This window comes from Triticum aestivum, chromosome 2B, assembly GCF_018294505.1.
Source record: "Triticum aestivum cultivar Chinese Spring chromosome 2B, IWGSC CS RefSeq v2.1, whole genome shotgun sequence".
Lineage (NCBI taxonomy): Eukaryota > Viridiplantae > Streptophyta > Magnoliopsida > Poales > Poaceae > Triticum > Triticum aestivum.
The window spans coordinates 141,692,106-141,714,956 of NC_057798.1; positions in this window are offsets into that span (position 1 = coordinate 141,692,106).

Sequence of the window (22,851 nt, forward strand, 5' to 3'; positions counted from 1 at the left end):
TTATTGTACTGTAACGTACAGTTCACTACAATTGCAAATGAATAATCTCCTACAACTCGCTTATGAAATGAGGAATCAAATGTGTTCAGAAGTTCTGCTACCATCTACGGTTGAAGCTAGTCAGTTACAACACATAAGCTCTTTTGCTCTTACCACAAGAGCGGAGATAGGTGTGTTGTACTCCATGAAACCTGCATCACCCAAGAAGAACTTGTAGCTCTCAGCGTGTGACAGTGTTTGTTCGACGACTGAGAGGGCTTCTGTCATCCTGAATTCGTTGAAACAGTCCGCATAGCGATAATTGGACTCCATCATGTAAATGACCTGCTCAAGTATAACCCTTCTGATCCCAGGACAATTAGCGCCAGGTTCCGTATTTGCATTCAACACATCGACGAGCCTTTTCACAAATCTTCGCTTAATCTGGCCGCCTTCTAGTTCTTGGGTAAAGTCTTGAGGAATGGTTTTACAAATTAGTGAACTAAGGCCAATGATGATCTCTAGTTCTGCCCCTTCCACGTCAATTATTTTCTCCAACACCTGTGATGATATGTATCATAATTAGTGACAATTCAATTTGTAGCTATACTACATAATCAGTGATAATAAACGGGCAGAAGTACAAAATTGCAGGGATCTACGAACAACTCACGCACAAGAACAAATACAAATGATAAATTTCGTTAGCCACCTCTAATACCGCACTTGTTGCTTGAATTAACAGGGCTCACCTCTCGCAAGATATGAGATAGCTCCTTTAGGTCCGGCTCTCTGAGCTCGTGTCGAGAGTGCAGGCACAGGTTACGTAACAGACTTGCTGCCACATATATGTACTTGCCATCATGGATCAAGATCATATGTTTCAATTTCTTAATGAAGTCTGGTTCCTGCAACACAATCAAGCAATTTTGGGCACTTTCTGTCGTCAACATTGCCAGTGCTTGCCCCGCGACCTTCCGTGACAAGTGATCAGCATTGGCAATCATGGGATTTTCTTCATTGAGAAATGTCTACTTCAGCCTGGTGATGATCAGTTGAATGCGACCAATGTCCTGCCTTGTGTTCCCATCAATGGCAATGTTCCTGAGGATTCCGGCCACCAACTTTCTCGATTCCTGGCTGCTTCTGTTGTCTTTCAAGATTTCTACAATGTTTCTCAATAGGAAGGGGTGTTTTGATATCTTGTACCGCAGTGTTATGCCGATTTCCCCGCCAATGCCTGTGAGTCTTTGCAGAACCTTCAGCGATGACTTTAACATGATCTTTTGTTCTGCCTCGGTATCCACAGTGTTCATGGCACGTTTGAATCTCGTGAATCCTATGATTTTCGGAATGAGGTTAGCTGCGTTGCTGATTTCCACACAGTTTTCCTGATCACACCCAGCAAGACTTTCTATTATTGACATGGCCAGTGCAGGGAGAAGATCATGGTCTGTCGACGTCTGCTCCTTGGGAGTTGAACGTAATTCTTTAATCCACTGCCAGCATCTGATTATGTAAGAGTTCTGTTTGTCGACAAAAGGTTGTTGGGTCGAGGGTGTTTGTGTTTCTTCGAGCAGGTTATCGGTGTCTTGAAGTGGGTCTTGGCTTTGCGATTGGTTAACAGCTACATCCCTTACTGTATGATGTTCTTGCTCCTCGCTATCTTCTGTATTCAGCAATTGATCTTGCCTTTCTTCTTGCTCATCATCTGTGTCCAGAAGTGGATTTCCCCTTTTAGGTCTTCTATCAGCATCAAGAAGTGCTGATACAAGCTGCATTGTACCGGGGAAAGTAACTATACGGAGGTCCTTTGCAAGTTCAGTGGTGACCCTCGCAGCATATAATCTGATGGTTGTATCCTTTGGACTTGTCCAATCCAACATCCTGATTATTCTGGCGACGGTATTGGTGGAAGTGGTGAGTTTTGACAGGAGCTGTGCCCTGGTTGTCTGCCATTGCAGAAAGCTGTGCCGTGGAGCTGATTCTTGGATGAATCCGAGTTTAGAGAATCCATGGCAAAGTTGCTCAGGCTGATCTTCTTTGGAGCAAGCACACCCTCCTGCATACATTTCTCCAAGGCGTATGCATAGTACACATTGACAGATTCTACTCCACACTGACCTCTAAACCCACCACGGTGGACAAGGTATCTCCGAGGGATGAATGAAAAGAACTCGAGCATGCAAGCCAAAGAATAGAAGATTCCTTGTCCAAGCACCATCCCATAGAAGATTCTGAGAGATGCTTTGAGGTTCTCTTGGTCTTCTTCTTCTCCATACTTAGGCACATGCTGAAGGCCCAAGATTGCTAGCACGATACGCAACACTGCTGCTGGAATCTGGAAGTTGCCAAATGACACCACCACTAAGGGGGACACTTGGATTATCATGCTCGTAAAAATGCCCACGAGTACATCTAGGCTTAGCATGTACATCTGCATCCCTAGCACAGCAATCATGCACAAGTTTATAATAACCCGACGCCAAAATGCTTTTTTGCTGCCAAGAGTTATGTCCACTAGTTTGATGATTCTTGTAAACCGTAGCCTGCTTATTGTTACCAATAGCACTGGCACAAGTAGTACCGTGAACACTACCCATCTGGTCAATGGATCTATGTGAGTTTGATTCTCATCATGACCATATATGTATCGACGACTGCGGTCTGATAGAGAGGGAGCTAGTAATAAGATTGCAACTAAGGGGCTCCATAGTGATGTGGCACGGCGTAGTGGTTTGCATATGTGCAGTTTCAGCCCAGACAGGAACCGGCCAATTGCAAGTATTACTGTCATCAATAGAAGCCCCATAGGAGACATGTATCTGATTTTCTTCAAGAGGATCACGAAAACATCAAAAAAGCATACTACCGCAACCAGTCCATTCCAGAGCATAGGTCTAAAAGCTCCCCTAGTGTTAAAGAACAGTTGGTAATCCAGTCTGTTGTTGCGTGTGAACATCCTGCAGTATGTATATAAGGTGTCATTAAATGATAGAATATGCACATTATGTAGATCACAAACCCAAGATGGTGAGCATCCAGATCATACTCCAATGTTTAAGAAAGATAAGACATACGATTTCAGAAGATCGTAACAATGCTGGGTTCTTGACTTCTTGTTAAACCGGAGCCTAACTGTGCTAAGCCTTGGTGGCATTGATGCAGTAAGGACGTAAGTGTATTTTTTTTCTACTAACGACCGATAAACTAATTACAAGTTCTAATACATGTCATGCTAGTTTCAGGGTTGAACATGTGCTCATGTCCTACTAGTCCACTGGCTTTCTCTCGGAGTCGATCTGAACATGGCCACTGCCCCTCTCCCCTCTGAGCCGCTCCCATCTCCCCTCTATGCCGGTTGCCACTCCGGCACCGGTAGCCATGTCCATCCAGCTCCACTTTTCGGATTCCGCCGACTTCGGCCCTTCCCTGCGCCCTGCCTTCCCTCGCTTCCCGCCGCGTCCCACCTTCCCGCACCCGACCACCTTGGGCGCGTCGCGCACCTTCCCGTAGCTGCCTGGGCATGGCCACCGGTGCCAGAGTGGCAACAGGCACGGATGATTGTTCGTCGTCACACGGTCCACCACACGTTGGGTGTGGTCGTGGGCTTCAGACAGGTAGCTGCCGTCCACCCGGCCGTCGGAGAGATCACCGCCACCAAACAACAGCGGTGGAGCGCATGGTGGCCAGGCATCAAGGGGGGCCAAATTTGGTGTTTTGACCCTGGTTCAAAAAATTTCAGGATGTGACCCTTTTTCCTACCACCGTAGGCATTGGTGTTAGGGACTTAACTGCGCCGTCACGGTCATTTAACGTGCAAAATGTCATATCGCTAGAGTATTTGGTGGTAAACTATGTAACCCTACGCCATGGTACTTGGTGGTAGGCTATTCACTATTATCGAGATGCATGTGAGTGCATGCGAGCACCGGTCTCTGACAGACTGCATAGTATGGGGAACATCCACTCACATCCATCTCCCCCTATCTCTTTCAACCCACATGCATCATTACTACTAGTACGTAGCTCCTAGCTTGGACATGCCACAAACTTAAATAACTAGAAGAACTCCCGTGCGTTGCAACGGGGTCACATTAACTTTAAGAGTTCAATATTAATATTCTCATACATATTAAGTGACATTGGCGACTTTTTTTTCCATCAAATCCTCACACACACACTCTCCCTCCCTCTTCCTCACACTCTCTCCCCCTCTCCCACCTCTCTCTCTCTAACACACACGCACATATCCATCTTATTGGGCACGGGACCATAATCCATCTATTTCACACACACGCGCTAGTGCATAACAATATGGATTATGTGTATTATATTTGCCACCACAACTGAGGGAATTAATTTCATGTAGATCGGCCAGCCACAGCTCCAAGAATACGCGGAGGAGGTGGCCCGGGTCGGCGTCGGCGCCGTCCGGCGCGGACCACGGGCCCGCTTCCAAGTGCGTCTGCGCGCCGGCCACCCACGCCGGGTCCTTCAAGTGCTGCTTCCACAGCACGAACTCCCAAGGCCACGGCCATGGCCAGGGCTAGGGAAGCCGCCCTTCTTCGCCCCCTTCACCGGCCGCGGCCAACGCGGTGCCGCTGCACCCGGCCTCGCCGTCCTCGAGAATCAAGAACACTCGACAACGGAGAGGGAATGGAAGATCATATACATGTCATAAGAAAGGGAGTTTATTTACTGCTCCCTCGATGTATTGTTTCCTCTGTTTGGAGATTGATTACCATCCGTGAGTTAAGGTAAGGTTAATGTGATTGAGTGATTTTTCTGAAAATCAAATATTTGTTTTCTAATTAATGTGATTGAGTGATTTAAGGTAAGGTTAATTAATTTAGATTTGATCTTTAGAGATTGTTCGTGATTGGTTCTACATTACTAAAGAACTTGCGCCAGTATGGAAAGTTCTGATCTGTTCAGATTTCTTTCGTTGTGTGAGAGGGTGACGTGAAAATAAACCGATGAAGTGGGGGGAGGGGACGAAAAAATATACGAAAAAACCAGCGAAGGTGGGAGGAGGTACCAAAAAAACCATGGGAGGTGGGACAAAAAAAACCTAGAAGCGAGACTACCAACTACTCCATTAGGAGTAGAGATTGATGGGATGCATGGGTAGCTAGCTAGGTTAGGCAGTAAGCAGGGCAGACACCCTGCACATTTGCAAAATGACATCCAGCCCAACCAGCATGCATGCACAAGCGACCTCATTTTCAAAGGAACGGTAGTGCCAGACCCTACCGCCAAAGACCCTGGAGGTGGCGGTAGGGTATTTTTTATGTTATGACAACGTCATAACGCAGTTAAATCCTACCGTTGGAAATCGTGGCGGTAGACAGTGTTACCCTACCGCCAAAGACTATGGCGGTAGGAAACGGGTCAGATCCCAAAATTATTTTGGATCAGGCTCAGATCCTGCTAAAGTTTCACAAAAGGGTCAAAACACCAAATTTGGCCACCAGGGGCCAGGATTCAAACCAGTCCGGTGGCTGCAGCCTTGCGTGTGTCAGATGATCAGGTGGATCGGTCAGAGCATCAGGTGGACCGACGACCTTCTTCGGCGGACTATGGGACTCGCCCAATCTCCGTTGGCCACATATCCTCCCCATTAGCTTGGCAGTTGCCCCCACCCAGGAAGCTTCGACTATGGGTCATGATGGTTTGGATGTTTTCACATCGCTGGCATCCTCCTGTGAATCGGTGTGCAACACAACTTTGGAGGGGGAGCTGGTCCAGCCACTGGTGGAGTATGACGCTCTGTCACCTACCTTGGTCTGCCTCTCGATTTGGGGGCAACATGTAGTCCCATTTATTTTTGAGCAGTTCGAAGAGGATATTCTGGGATGGAGAACCAACAGTTGGTGGCAGACGCAGCTGAGGCTGTAGAGGTAGTCTAGTGGAACCCTGGTGCTGCATCGAAAGTGGGCTACATTCATCCATGCTAAAAAACATGTTTTTCTTTTTTTTCTCCCGCAAGAGACACAGATTTGCTTCCGTGAGAGGCACGACTGTGCCTCTCGGAAACGTCTTTCAGAAAGGGAAAAACATGTGCTCCCGGTTCGGTTTTTCATATGTTTTTTTTTTGAATTTTTTTTTGTTAAAACCTATCAACATGGGATCTAGTTTTGAAGACTCGACACGAAGAATTCAACAGTGCAAATGGTTCGAGAATTGGACGCATGGTTTAAGAGATAAAACATTTTAAATAAACGGATGTACGAAAGAAGGGAAAACTCTCAGTTTGCGACAAGTGCCGCACATCCAATGCGCCACTTGTCACAACCTGGGAAGGTGGGAGTGATCTTTGGAAAAAGTACTCCTCAATTAGTGGTTTCACGGTAGTTGGCCCTGAATCATGGTTAACTAGTGTGTACGACCCACAACTAAATCACGAGAAAATTGAGTTCCCCGGGGAGAAGGGATGTTAATTAGATATGGGACCAGCAACTAACCAAACCTCGTACCCCGAGCAAATAGCATAAAACTATCACAACTAGATGAGTACCAATTGTCAGGAACCGAAAGACAACTGATAGAATTTTAACACTAGTGAACGAACTTCATAGAGGAATTGGGGATCAAAAGCTAGGATTTATAAATGAAGAAAAGGGGAAAAGTAGTTTCAGCACACCACCGGTGGCTAGGGTTTCAACCCAATTACAATTCACATGGCCTCTCACACGAGAGTGAAGCTGATTTTATAGCCATTATTACAAGCTAGAGTAGGTGAAAAGTAGAAAAGAAGACGGTAAAGAGAGCTGGAAAGCAACATCGATGTGGGGATCATAGATGAGTGTCGGACGTTGGATCTACGGCCGACAATAATCTCCAGTTGGAAAACTGTTATCCTCACAGGTAAGCCACTGGATGGCAGATGGATGGCTAACACTCAATTAGGCACACAGAGATAGTGGATAAGTTGTTGTAATCTTCAAAGAACGCAGGTTAGAGCCTGGCATCCCTTTCACCCAAGTTGCCTTGACTTCCTTCCTCAATCCTTCTAGTGCCCATGAATCCCCGCAGCTTGGTCTCGGCGTAGATGTACCGCTGCCCCACCTCCCTATTCATGAGCACACTAAAAGTGCTCGCACGTAATCACCCTGCATCTCCACCATCGGCAACAACCATCCCACCCGAGGTGTGACCAACCGTGAGACCCATCGCTGACGCACCCTGCCGCTCTATCGTGACCCATGCTGAACAGTGAAGTCCTATGACATGGGCAAGAGCCTCCGTGTGTTGGTCGAGGGAGGGGCCGAGGATGACGTGTCGAGGGAGGGAGCCACCGCCCACACCCCACAGTGGCCGCGAACAACGTGCTTGAAGAAGAACCCGGAGGAGGCCGATTTCCGCGTTTTGACCCTTTGCGCAAAGTTTAGCCGGATCTGACCCGTGTTTGAAATTATTTCATGATCTGACCCTTTTTCCTACCACCGAGGAGGCTGGCAATAGGATAGAACATGCTAACGCCAGAGGCCTCGGTGGTAGCCCACTCATCCATGTCAGCTTATGGAAACAACAATCATCTCCTGCCGTCCACCCTACCGCCAGAGGCCTCGGCGGTAGGCTATGCAACCCTACCATCGAACCCCGGCGGTAGGTGCTCAACAGTTATAAACCCGCGAGGGCCAGGGCGCGGGGCCCACCCGTGAACCCCAGCCCCCATCTTCTCCCCCGCGACGCGTCGTGCCACAACAGCAGAGTGGAACTCCTCTCTCATCCCCTCCACTTCCCCTCCGATCTTCTTCATTTCTCCACCATTTTTGGATCGAGATGGCTCCGAAATGAGAAAAATAAGCTCTCTCAATGCCTCCAACTCGTTTGAGTTAAAAATATTTCAATTTGATGCATTATTTGGCACAAGATGAACCCTATTTCATCTAGTATGTTTGTTTAGTTAGGATTAATATGATATTTGGTGTGGTTGAATATGATAGAACCCTATTTCATCTAGTAGATGAACCCTAGTTCATGTTGATAATTTTTTTTGAATTGTTCATTGATGTTTGATGTGGTTGAATATGATTGAACCCTATTTCATCTAGTAGATGAATCCTAGTTCATGTTTCTATATAGTTCATGTTCATAATATTTTTTTATTGTTCATTGATGTTTGATGTGGTTGAATATGATTGAATTTGATTGATGCGGTGATGTGGTTGAATATGATTGGTTAACGTGATATGATGGATAAAAACGATTGATTAGAGATATGATGGATATATATGATTGTTGATTCAATACGATATTTTAGTTTGATTAATTATGATTCATTCGCATTGACATATTAACTAGGTTTTTAGTTTGATTAACACGATTCATTTGCATATTCCATTATTGATTATATATTTTATGATATATTTATTGATTGATGTAAGCTGGATATGCTAGAATTGATTAATATGATACGATGCATGTTAGTTGAAAATGACATGATTCATTTGCAAGAAAAATTAGGAGGCCTCCCCTTTCGCCCACCATCGGCATTAGGTACACCATGCTTGACCATGCGTTCGACAATGGTCATCGCGTCCGTTTTATGGAGAATGGAGTGGTCATAATTATGATCATGTTTTTGCACCAAAAAGTGGTTATTATGATAAATGAAGTTACTAAGTATTTTCGTTTACATTTTGACATATGCTACCGCCATTGCGGATGAGGGGCCACACCAAGGTCATTCAGATGCAGTATGACGAACGCTACACGTCATACTTCAGAGAGCACAACTGCTGGGTTTCGTGCTTCAGTTCAAGCAAAAGCCGTTGACGCTTGTCCAATCAGCTCTCATAGCATTGGTCGACCGGTGGCGCCCCAAGACGCATAGTTTCCATCTCCCATGTGGTGAGATGACGGTGACACTCGAAGAGTTCGCCATGATCACGGCCCTACCGATCCAGGGTCATGCTCTCACTGGGCGAGTGGACAAGAACAACTAGCGGGAGAGGGTTATCAGCCTCATAGGCGACTACCCTGCCACCCGAGATAACCGAACATCCAGTGTACCACTCATGTGGATCCCAAACAACCTGGTCATATGCCCGGATGCCGATGCGCGTCACCCTAGGCATTTGGGTACCCGAACCCACTACCCGAACGCGAACCGAACCTTATTAACTGAATTGCCGGTTAATTCGGTTATCGGGTTAGGGTTGAGTTTTTATTTTCCACCAGTTCAGTCTTCGGGTTAGGGTTCGGTTTTCACTCCTAAAAACCCGAAATAACCAAATTGACTGATATTTACAAAACTCGTTGACGTTTGGATGTGCTATACTCACCGATAAATCAGGCCCAACAAAAAAGAAGGCCCAAGTCGCATGCATGACAGGAGACAAAGGCTCACAGGCTCGCATAGCATAGTCGCACCCCAATCCCCATTCCTCAATTCGTCTCGCCCTAACCCTAGAGACGGCCGGTAGCGGCGGCCAGTGCTGCCTGCACGACTGCATCTGCTTGTTCGCTCACACGTCGTGACGCCGGATGCAGTGGGGGACGACGCCATTGACGCGTGACCATGCGGGCAGCAACGCCAGATGCCACAGAGAAATGAGAAGCATACCACCAAGAGGGGGAGGAACAAGTGATATGGTCGTGTTGAACTCGCTTAGTTAAACTAGTTGTGTTGAGCTGTGAATGAAAATCGGGCCCTGGAGGAGGACGGGGGCTGGAGCGCATGGTGGTGGCCGTCAGTTAGCTACCACATCGCTCGTACTCGCCGCATCGGTGTCCCACAAAGGCCGCGGCTCCGGCCTATGCGACTATGAGCAGAGCGTTGGCGAGCGCCCTGGAGGACTGCCTCCAATCGGGTGGGCGGGTCTCCGAGGCACGACATGTACGAGAGCCTGGCTACAGGGAAGAGCACCATGATGCCATGGAGTCATGCCATGATACAGCGGCCGCCCACGCGAGGGTGAGCGCATCGCATGAAGTGCAGTGGCGTTGTATCTATCGGGAGAAAGATTTTTTATTGAGACTGACATGTGGGCCTCAACGTCATAACGTCCATCTTAACGATTAACCTAATGGACTTGACTTTTATGTCACGTCAGCCCTAATGGGTCGACCATCGTGATCATAATTGCATTTAATTTTGGCCAAATGGGCAAGTAACAGTAGGTGGTAGGTTCAACCTCCCCCCCCCCCCCCCCCCCCCCCCCCCCCCCCCCCCGCGAACCCACTACCTGAACGCGAACCAAACCATATTAACCGAAATGGCGGTTAATTCGGTTATTGGGTTAGGGTTGGGTTTTTATTTTCCACCAGTTCAGTCTTTGGGTTAGGGTTCGGTTTTCACTCCTAAAAACCCGAAATAACCAAATTGACCGATATTTACGAAACTCGCAGACGTTTGGATGTGCTATACTCACCGATAAATCACGCCCAGCAAAAAAGAAGGCCCAAGTCGCATGCATGACAGGAGACAAAGGCTCACATGCTCCCATAGCACAGTCACACACCAATTCCCATTCCCCAATTCGTCTCGCCCTAACCCTAGAGGCGGCCGGCGGCCGGCGGCCAGTGCTGCCTGCACGACTGCATCTGCTTGTTCGCTCGCACGTCGTGACGCCGAATGCAGCGGGGGACGACGCTGTTGACGCGTGACCATGCGGGCAGCAACGCCGGATGCCACAGAGAAACTAGGAGCGTACCACCAAGTGGGGGAGGAATAGGTGATATGGTCGTGTTGGACTCGCTTAGTTAAACTAGTTGTGTTGAGATGTGAACGAAAATCGACCCCTGGAGGAGGACCGGGAGCGTGTGGTGGTGGTCGTCAGTTAGCTACCACATCGCTGGTACTCGCCGCATCGGTGTCCCACAAAGGCCGCGGCTCCGGCCTATGTGACTATGAGGAGAGCGTTGGCGAGCGCCCTAGAGGAGCGCGTCCAACCGGGTGGGCGGGTCTCCGAGGCATGACATGTAAGAGAGCCTGGCTCAGGGAAGAGCACCACGATGCCATCGAGTCATGCCATGATACAGCGGCAGCCCACACGAGGGTGCGCGCAGCGCATGTAGTGCAGTGGCGATGTATCTATCGGGAGAGGGATTTTTTTATTGAGACTGACATGTGGGCCTCAACATCACGTCCATTTTAATGATTAACCTAATGGACTTGACTTTTATGTCACGTCAGCCCTAATGGGTCGGCCATCGTGATCATAATTGCGTTTAATTTCGGCCAAACGGGCAAGTAACAGTAGGTGGTAGGTTCAACCCCCCCCCCCCCCCTCCCCCAAAGTAGGTGGTAGGAGTAGATTTTTGAACTGTACTACCCTGAGGTTGTAGTGTTTTGTGAAAAAAATATAGTAGTTTTTGTGAACCCTAACCTTAATTGTGGGAGTTTTATGCTATTTACTCTGATATTTTTATTGTATTAACTTGGACTTGGAGAATTTATTTAAAAATGCACGTATGTACAAATCCGCGGAGCGTTTTTTTGACATGGTAATACATGTCTCATTCATATCATAAAGATCAAAGTATAAGTTACGTAAAGATCGGCATGACAAACTGAAAAGACAGCAGAACGTCTTTGAGCTTGATACCAATGCCCAGCCTCCGGCACCATCACAACAACCACCGAAGGAAAAAAAAGGATGGAGCACCTCCCACCCGAGCTCAATGCGGCTCCATGGATGGTATGCAGCTTTGCGGACCTCCAAGGTGGTTCACCAAAAGTGAAGTCATTGCCGTTGAACGCATGAGACCAGGGAACACCTCGAACACGCCATCAAACTCTAGATCTGGCACCCCACCACAACTAAGACGCCAAGGATAAAACCATATCTGCCATCCATCAACCACGAACCCAGCATAAGTTTCTTCTTTCAGATGTCGTCAATGCAGACGACAATCTGCATCCGCTCCTAACCACCTCCCAAGCTCTGCGACGACGTTGGAGCAGACGTCGTCGCAACGACAGAGCCCGAGGACACAAGACCACCACAAAGATGTCGCCGCCATGACTTCCCTGCTTGAACAAGCTGGTTCCCAGATCCATCACCGATCATAGAGACGATCACCTCGCCGGAGAAGAATCCGAATCTTCTTTATTCAGCATCGCCGCCACCGCCGCCGCCGCCGAAGCCAAGACGTAGAATGACCCAAAAACCTAAGCTACTAGGTGCCTAGAACCTCCGAGGGAATTAGAGATGGGGAATGTGAGTTGAGGGTGAGGAGATTAAAAATCCACTGTTTGATTAAAGGGAATGGAAGTTTAAGTGGGAAGAAGAATGGGAGTTGAGGAAGCCAATTCCCATCCATTTCTTCCGAGGGGTATCCAATTAATTCGTGAGCAGGGTTTTATCCCATGCTAATTTTTTATCATATAACAAACAAAAAAAAAGGGAGTACAACTTTATTTTCCATGCCTAATCTTTCCACAAACACCCTTGTGGAAACTTGAAGCAGGTGGTTATCAAACAGGTTGCTAAAGCTAAAATAATCCGTACGCGCGGGATCCGACGACCCCTTCACCAACGACGACCAAGAGGAATACTATCACAAGTTACAAAATTGCTTTGTCATACCTTGTAGCTTCGAGGAATACTATCACTGTCGCATACCGAAAATCATATTTGAATTTGAGGTCCTTGGAGTAGCCTCCGAGCAGGACGACGGTGGCCCACGTGAAGGCCAACGTGCCCAAGGCGTTGCCAACCCTCTCGATTAGCGTGACAGAGCGAACGAAGCGATTCAGCCACATCTCCGGCGCAGCGGCGGCCTTGCCTGCTTGGCCGACGCCGTGAGCTGGTACCCAGACGTGGTGCTCTCCGCTGCCACCGCCGGTGCTGTTGGCCATTGCTTATTATGCAACGTACGGTGAAACCGAGACACAGTTCTATGCGGCCGGGCAGCATCCACTGATATAGTGCAATCGCGCGAGTTACCAAAACGGTAGCACCATACGCGCCGATTGACCTTTGACGAAAGATCACCTAGTTTTATTTTCTTCAGGCTAAGGAAAGTGCTAAGGAACTCTCTCTTGGATCTAGTGGTGAAGATTTTTCTGTTAGCGACATGTGTATCGCTCGTACTTGTCCCAGATGGGAAATCACTGTCAGGTATTTCAACTCGGCATGGAGTCGCGAAGGAATCAGCCGTGACAGGCACAGCAGATTTCAATGTAATTACTCTCTTCGTCGAATAATCACGAGTGGACATGCCACCACGCGAGGTCGATATCCACACCGCATGCTGCTCGCACGATTCGTGCAACTTTAATACCCTCCGGCCGTATAATGACTTCCCCACCTTGTATGCAATCGGTATAGCCGCGTATTTGCAGCTGACACATGCAGCGCATGGCCCGCGAGGCAGCGCTGGATCAGAACGCATTGAGTGTTTGTCACTCAGAACGCATTAAGTGTTTGCCAGTCTCAACGGCTACTTGCAGCACGCTCCTTCAGTTTTTAAAATGTTCTGCTTGCTTGTTTCGGCTGCCCAACTCATCTTCTCTAGCCCTCATAGACTCACCCTAGTTGAGAAGCATGTGTTCATCTTCATCCATGACTCACCAAATCAGTAGGGAGTAGACCCACATAATGCGTGCACCGTTCAAGCCACCCGATATAAATATTTGTTGCGCGGCCTTTAGTCATTTAATTTGGCAGCCAAGGCAGCGTGAATGCCTCTGATAGCCGTCAAGCTACACACACACACGCGCGCGTGCACGCACAGAGCAGGGTGACGATGCTTATGGATGGTTGCGTCACGATGTGTAAATACCCCCCAACTTATAGTCACGGGGCATAGCTAATGGATATGGCGGTATGCAGTGAGCACCCCGCTCCTGAACTCTCCACCAAAAAAGTCGACATGCTAAGGTACGAACAAGATAATATACCTCACCGTGTCGAAAATTCGTTACGGCTCATACTACCATATGATCCCATTATCCAAGCCTTTAATTCACATTGAGATGGAAGCCCGGGTCCGTATTAACAGGTGCCACTGTTTAACCTGCGCCGTCATTTATTGCTAAAGCAGGAAGGGTCGTCTACGGTCGGGAAAATATCTGGTGCTACGGAGGTGCTCCCGCGCAACATTGTTCGTCAATCTGAGATTGAATTGACAGCATCACGGGATGTGGACCAAAGTGTCATTTCCGGAATGTTCACGTGATTTTCTGCAAAACATTCATGCTGGATTTGTTTTTTTTGTTTCTCAATGTGTATTTTGAATTTTGAATTGAAATCTTTAGGGATTGTACATTCATGTGATGCTAACATTCACAATTTTTTTCGGATTTTTGAAACATTTAAATGTGCGTTTTGAAAATTGGGAGCATCTAATGGGAGGTACTCCGGTAGCACTAGATATTCACCCGTCTACGGTCTCCCCGTTTATGCAATTTCCTGGACCGGGTTCCTCCAAATTATGGTCCGCTGGACCAGTTTCTTTAGAGTGGCTACCACCCGTAGTTGGTTTTTCTTTGCGTTTTTCTTTTGTGCTTGCAGTACTTGTCAGTGTCCTTTCTTCGAAGCGCAAGACACATACTCTCTTCGTTTTTATTTACTCTGCATATTAGAGTTGACTGAAGTCAAACTTCGTAAAGTTTGACCAAGTTTGTGAAAAACAATATAGATATTTATCATAATAAATCTATACGATGTGAAAGTACATTCAATAATAAATCTAAAGTTGTTGATTTTTTATTGCATGTCTTAATATTTTTGTTTATAAACTTGGTTAAAGTTTGTAAAGCTTGACTTTGATCAAAGCTAATATGCGAACTAAATAAAAACGGAGGGAGTACCCTTCAGTACTCGAGTCTGGTATAGCTTGCCATATAATGACCAAACAGAATAGCTTGGTGGTAAGGTGAATCGGGTCGCAGGATCAAAATTCTCATTTTTGCCAATTGTCTTTTTAAAGTGTTTTCAAATTTAGAAAAATACTCCCTCCGTCTCAAAATAAGTGACTCAACTTTGTAGATGGAGGGAGTATATTCTAGCACCATGCGGGAGGGGTATCTCAAACCCTCAAGCTCCCGAAGGAACGAAAGATGGGCTGACCACATGTACAAGAACTACGTTGTGTGTACCAAGGCTTAAACATATTTTATTTTGAAGCAAAAAGAGATCAAATTCAAAATTCATTTGAAAATTTCGGGCTATAATAATCCAAAAATTCTGAGATTTTCTGGAAAACAGGTTTTCTCGGTCTCTACTAAGAAAAAAACGGAATCGAGGAAAAAAACCTTGACTAGCATACCGCAATGCCTGAAGTAGATGTATCAACACCAAAAGCAAGAACAACTCTCCAATTCAAGAAAATAGGGGGAGCTAATCCAAACATCCCGGTAACCATTTCTACTTCTCCTCACCCTAAATACCAAAAAACTACTAATTGGCACAGAAAAACATTTTGGCATCTACCATTCTCACAACCTTGCAAGGACGCCAAATTAATCAATCAGTGACCATACCAGCAAACCACAAATGTGCGAACTATATTTATCAGCATCGAAGCCGGAATTACTCGCAAGATCGGGATACATCCTACATTTTCACACATGTTTTTGTGGTGACACCCAATGATCGCTCTTGTACGCACCAGCAAAAGCCAAAACGTCTGCAGTACATTTGTCACCGCCAAAATCAGGAACCACTCCTCCGGAATCCAAAACCAAACATCCGAACAACCACTTTCTAACTTCTCTATCTAAGAACCAAATTCATCGATCAATGTCCGCACCAGTCATTTGTGTGATCTACATTTATCAACAGGGACGCGTCCTGAACTCAAGTCATTGGACAGGGAAAGTTGAATCACGCCACTAAGAATAACTCCAACCAGACGACCCAAACTGTCCACACGTGTCCGTTTGGATAAAAATGGATCAAAGGGCCGGCCCAACGCGCGGACACAAACCCAACCGCATCTGCTCCGGTGTTCGTCTGGATGTATTTCATGCCAAAATTTGTGCATGGTTTGCGTCCACACGGACACGAAAACGAAAACTACGCTTGTCACGGTACCAGTGGACCGGCCAGTACCGCGAATGGGTCGCGCGACGCCATAATAGGAGACGACGTAACTCCAACAATGGAGGACATGCGCACTGGCGAAGGACCGCACTGACGGCGAGCGTCAAATGGAGCTGGAGCGCCGCTGCGACGGGAGGAGGAGGAGCGCCGAGAGAGGGAGGCGGAGAAGCGCGCCTGCCAGCCTGTGACGCAACCGGCGTGAGCATGGGAGGCAGCATTCCCCTAGTGTCGGAGCTGATCGACCTCACCGGCCCGGGACAGGACGACGACGCCTAGGACAGCACGGGGGGGTGGCATAGTGTTTTTTATGTTTAATTGAGTTTACGTGGATTTTGGTTGGCGTTTTAATGTTTAATTATGTTAATTGGGACTTTTTGGGAGGGTTCTTCTTTTTACGTCCGCGCGCAAAAAAAATTACGCCGAGTCAGTGTTGGATGCATATATCGACCCAAACGAAAAAACGGCACAAGCGTCCGCTCTACTGACCCAGACAACAAAAAATAAACAAAACACGCGTCCGTTTGAATGGTTGGGTTGGAGTTGCTCTAAGTTTTTCTGAACCCGTACCAAACTTAAGCAAAAATAATAATTCACTTTCGCCACCGCCGTCACACTCTTGCATGCAGCAGTATGCGCTGCCAGTGGACCATGGCCAAGCACGATGCGAATCCTGTACCACCGGTACATCTGTCAATTGTGACGCTGCTGTCCCCCGATCTGACATGCAGCAGTATGCGCTGACAGCTACCGGATCAGCCCCTCGTATTCATACTTAGAGCAAGTACAATAGAGCTGAGTCAGCGGGCTATAAGAAATAAACTAGTATATTTGTGCTTAGTTGGAGGAGAGAGAAGAGGAGAGAGAAGGTAAGCGGACTCTTCGTGAAGAGCCAGCTCTAGCACGTGCTCCTACGTACTTTGTGAGAATGAAAGGTGGGTCACATAATTAAAAAGTAGTACCCTCTTTTGATCTATTATTGTACATGTTGACTATAAGATGGGCTGTAGATGACATGACACTGGCTTATAGCCAGCAGCTGGCTATACTATTAACCATGCTCTTAGAGCAAGTACAATGGAGCTAGCTATAAAAAATAAACTAGTATATTCTTGCTTAGTTGGAGGAAAGGGAAGAGGAAAGAAAAGATAAGCGGGCTCATGGTGAAGAGCCAGCTCTAGCACGTGCTCCTAAACACTTTGTGAGAGTGAAAGGCAACTATTGTACGTATTGGCTATAAGATGGGCTATAGATGACATGACAATGGCTTATAGCCACCAGTTGGCTATACTATTAACCATGCTCTTAGGCTGTTGCCAATGCATGGGTGCTTAGATGAGGTGCTAAGCACATTAAATATCTTAGCAACTATACTTCCCAATGCATAGGTGCTTACCTTATGGTTGCTAAGCTTGCTTCATTTAATGATTTAGCAACTGAAACTCTTCGTGTATTGGTGGGCTTCCTTCCTTTAAATGTTTTGCCTAGGTTCACGCGCTTAGCATTGTTTCTTGGTGGGGTCACCACACTCATCTCTCTCCTCTTAAATAACTTGTCACATCAGATTTTTTGCCTACATGGAAGACTTAGCACCTGTACGAGGTGAAGCATTGGGAGGGGCCTTACAGTGCGCAGGCGGTATACAACACTTTCCAGCGCATGCACTAGTTTCATTAAATGTCTTCGGTACCCAGCCAACGACTGAGTTCTACGGTCTAGATAGTGGGACTATATGTCGGCAGGAGCCATATCGCCGCTTCCCGTTACCTCGCAATGCTATATAAGAGCATCTCCAGCCGTTGGCCCCTCCAGGAGGCATAAAAATCGCCGTCTAGGGTGAGCCGGCGGTACAATCGAAGCTGGGGGCGGTTGGGCATCCAGCCGTCGCCCCAGGTCGCCCCCAGGCGCCGATATTGGCCTAGTTTTCGGCCCACTTTCGGCGAATAGAGGGCCCATATGGGCGAGAACTGGCCCATATTCGGCGTGGTTCGTCGTGGCTCGGCGTTGAATTCTCAACATAAATATTTTTTATCACATAGTTCATCACAGAAAATCAAATAGTTCAACAAAATAGTGCAACAATAAATAGTTCAATACAAATTATATAGTTCAACAAATAAAAACTCATATTTCATCACAAGTCGAGCCCGACATCGCCCTTGAGCCTCCATAGGTGCTCCACCAGATCCCGCTGCAGTTGATGATGCACCTTTGGGTGTCGGATCTCCTGACGCATACTGAGGTAGGCAGTCCAGGTTGCCGGTAGCTGGTGATCAACTTCGGCTAGAGGACCCTGCCTGTAGTATGGTTCAGTGTCAAACACTGGCTCTTCCTGCTCGCTCTCCATGATCATGTTGTGCAAGATGACACAACAAGTCATGATCTCCCACATTTGATCTTTCGACCAGGTCTGAGCAGGGTACCAGACAAGAGTAAATCGAGATTGGAGCACACCAAATGCCAGCTCGACATCCTTCCTGCAAGCCTCCTGCACCTTGGCAAAGTGGGCTTTCTTGCCTCCTGGCGCAACATTTGAGATAATCTTCACAAATGTAGACCATCTTGGATAGATGTCATCAGCTAAGTAGTACCCCTTATTGTAGTGCCGCTCATTGACCTCAAAGTTCATCGGAGGAGAATGACCTTCAACAAGCTTGGCAAAGACAGGGGAGCACTGCAGCACGTTGATGTCATTGTGAGTTTCTGGCATACCAAAAAAAGAGTGCCAAATCCAGAGGTCCTGTGTGGCCACCGCTTCAAGTACCACACTGCAACCGCCTTTGGCGCCTTTGTACATCCCCTGCCAAGCAAATGGGCAGTTCTTCCATTTCCAATGCATGCAGTCGATGCTTCCGAGCATCCCAGGAAATCCTCTTGCTGCATTCTGTGCTAGGATCCGAGCAGTGTCTTCCGCATTGGGTGTTCGTAAGTATTGCGGTCCAAACACTGCCACCACTGCCCGACAGAACTTGTAGAAACACTCAATGATGGTGGACTCGGCCATGCGCCCATAGTCGTCAAGTGAATCACCGGGAGCTCCGTATGCAAGCATCCTCATCGTTATCGTGCACTTCTGGATCGAGGTGAATCCAAGTTTGCCGGTGCAATCCTTCTTGCACTTGAAGTAGCTGTCGAACTCCCGGATGGAATTCACAATCCGGAGGAAAAGTTTTCGGCTCATCCGATAATGGCACCAAAATATTTTGTCGCCGTGCAGTGGAGCATCGGCGAAGTAGTCGGAGTAGAGCATGCAATAGCCTTCGAGACGATGCCGGTTCTTTGCTTTCATCCGCCCCGGCACCGAGCCACCTCGCCGCGGCTTTTCATTGCTCGCCAGCAGGGCGGCGAGGACCATGAGATGTTCCTCTTCTTGGACGTAGGCCTCGACTTCCTCCTGCAGCAGCGCGGCGAGCGCTTCTTGTCGTCCGAGTCCATTCCCAAGGCAGGCAAATCACCGAACACCTTGCGGGCGCGGTGGGCGCGTACCCGCCGCTAAACTGCCCCTCCGCGGCCAGAAACGGCAGAAGGGCTGCCTCGGCGAAACCTCTGCTTTTTTTCCGGCGGGGATGGCTATCTAGCGGTGGCGGGGCGGTGGGCGGCGCCGGGATACAGCCGGTTGGCGGCCGAGCGCGCGGGGGGTGGGAGGCGCATCGGGAAGAAAGACTTGACTTTTCGCCTGACGGTGTGGGCCAGACGTGCTTTTCCCTTGCGCCGGAGCCCCCGAGCGCCCCCCAGTGCGTCCGGTTCGGCCTGCAATCGCTGGGCCCAAAAACGGGCCGAACCGGCGGATTTCGGCGTCCTGGGGGGGGGGCGACTGGGGCGTTTTTTCGGCGTCAGTGCCGAAAAAGTCGCCTGGGGGGGCCAGTTGGGGGCGCGGCTGGAGATGCTCTAATGCCCCGCGGGAGCAACTCACCGGTAAAACAAAATGGTACTGAAGAGACCAAAGGCAAAGAGTGGAGAGGTTTAGGGCGCGTTCGGACTCCTTCTGCTCCACGGCTCCGCGCCAGAGCGGAGTGGCTTCCAGTTATAATTTGCGGAGGTGCTAAAAGGCCCTCCGCGCGCTCTGCTCCACGGAGGGCTGCCGAACAGGCCCTTAGTTCAATTACTACTAGTTCGCTCATGGGAGACGGTAGGAAATCTGGCTCTGGTTTCCGGTATGTGATGGTGTCTTGGTTTGCGTGCTTTTGCTCACCAAAGTGGGCCACCACAGGCGACAGGGGCACGTATGATCTGGCCGGCGGGATGGTCGCAAAGCGGCCACATTTCCCTAGTGCTCGAATTTATTGTTCATAGAGGGCGTCTTTAGACCCAGGGAGCTATCACACTTTTCTCGTGCTCACAAGATAAACTTTGGCTAGTTTCATTTCTGCCGTATATGACTGCAGTTTAAGCCTGTGCAAGTGGTACCTTGTAGAGACTTAGAATCTAAAATATTTTCAAGCCTCATAGCTAATGATGGTGGTAGACATCTCACCCTAGCATGCTTGTTCTCCCCTGAGATATGTTTAATGCATACAAGATACAACTATATTGCTTTCGGTAGCATACATGTGCTGAGACATGCTGAGTTAAAATCTTGTTTGGTGGACTATATCCATCATGACATACTATGCTTGACAGTGTTGCTTGTCAGCGGTCAGGAGTGTTTCCTTTACGGACTATTACCTTTAATAAAATGCGCATGCACCATGGTTGATAGATCAGATCAGTTCAAGGAGGAGCGATGCATCACACACGCCGATGGATGACTTTTGTCTCGCGCTGAGCACCCTTGCCATCGCCTGATCGTTATCATCTCACCTCGCGCCCTCACCTCACCTTACCACCTGATGCGCAGCAGTACCCATGAGCTGATGAACAATCGACAACAAGAGAGCAGCGACTCCTTAGATTGGGCTGGAATCTGTCAGTTGATTTTGAATCCATGATGTACGGCTCAAAGGTAACCCTTCTGGTAGTCCTGAGTTCCTGAATTTGCTTGTCCTTTATTGAATTTTTTTTGTTGTTTATTAATTTAAGTTTGATGGGATTAGTGTTTTGGACACCAGAACTATGTCTACATTAATTTTGAGACTACATCAAAATCAAGTTTGTAAGTGTTGACGCTCAAAAATGGCATGATCGTAAGGAGTGACTTAAGCCTATAATGGAATGAGGTTAAAATTATGAGTTCATGCCACCATTTGATGGCCCTCGTCAAGATGATCGAAATAAATATGAAGATGGACCAAAACGGAGGTCAAGTGCAAAAGATATGACAATTTCAGAGATACCCGTTGACACCAGATTAAATAATTGCATGAAACTTAATTAAGACGGCCTCGGATGAAAAAAGTTACAACTGCAATGTTCTTCGTCTCGTCGAAATGAATGATTTTGATATAAAAATTGTCCCCATCCGAGGTCGTATGCAAAAGTTACAGGCAAAACCGTGCGCTACAACAATGTTTGGCCGGATCATCCGGGTCGGGGTCCGGATCATCGCGGTAATTGAAGCACAAAGACACCAGAAGGTTGGCATTGAAGCCGGATGATCTGGGTACAGTCCCGGATGATCCGGATAGAGGTCGGACAGTCCGGGTAGAAGTCCGAACGTCCGGGCAGTTTTTTCTGCTGCAGATGTTAGAAAACAGGCCGAAACTCCCTCAAGATGACCTCAGATCAAAAAGTGTTCAACAAAAAAGTTGTGCGTCTCGTCGAGGCAGTTGATTTTGATATAAAAATTATCTTAATCCGAGTTAATATGCAAAAGTTACAGCCCGATTAGTGAGCTGCTGTCAGAAAACTGGGCTAGGCCGGATCATCCGGGCCTTGAGCCAGACACCCGGGCCGGAGGTCGTGAGTACTCCGTGTTTTATTATGTTTTGATGATTTGGACGGCAAGGCAAGTCCTTTTTTTGTACGGGAAGTCCATCCGCCTCTTATATAGATAAGAGGTGACGGCCGATTGAACAACAACACACAATCGAACAAATCTATCTACACTTTTTACCTTTACTTTTCCTTCTTCCTTGTTCTTATTCTTCTTCGTTCCTCGTCAGTTCTTCTTGTTGCAGGGCGGCGAACCTCGAGGCCCTAGGAGCGATCAGGTCGACCTAGGGCAGCCCATAGCCGCCGCGCGCCCTGAAGGGGTCCCTCCTGGGCATGTGGGGTTTTGGGTCCTCAAAAGCGCCCGCCGGATTGCCTGCGTACCGCGCTTCCGGCCGGATCTCCTTCGACGTGAGCTGCGGTGCATCACCCTCGGTGTTGGAGGTACACGGTGACGTGTTCGTGTGCGAACACACTTTTTAGCGACTCCGCTGGGGACGAAGCTTTGAACGGTCTCCGACCCGTTCTTGCTACGAATAGATCGTCATCTATGGTATGCAATCTAGAAAGGTAACATGAATACCCAATTCACATATGTAGATGCAAATAATGCATATGTTGTTGCTAGATCATCTAATGAGCATGATGTATCGGCTTGCCCTAGCTTTATCAATCATGCATCTAATTATGTGCAAGGGCCGATGCAACAAAATCTCCATGATTCTACTTCATATAATTTTAGCAACATGCAACATATGTATCCCAACTCCCATGCATCGGCAACCCCAAAAATTTATATGCCGATGAATAACATGATGAGTTCGGTTAATCAAGTTGAGACACCCTATGTAGGAACTCCCAATGGTATGCAACAAAGTGTTTCAAGTTTTTATTCATCGGCAAATAACTTGCAGTATGTTAATCCAAATGTGCCGGTGGATAGGAGAATTGGCCATGTTACTACTAATTATTTGGCCAATTACCCTCAAACATCATATGCTACACCTAATGCTACTAATATTTTGGCACCATACACAACTGTTGATGTTCATAATTCGGCTTC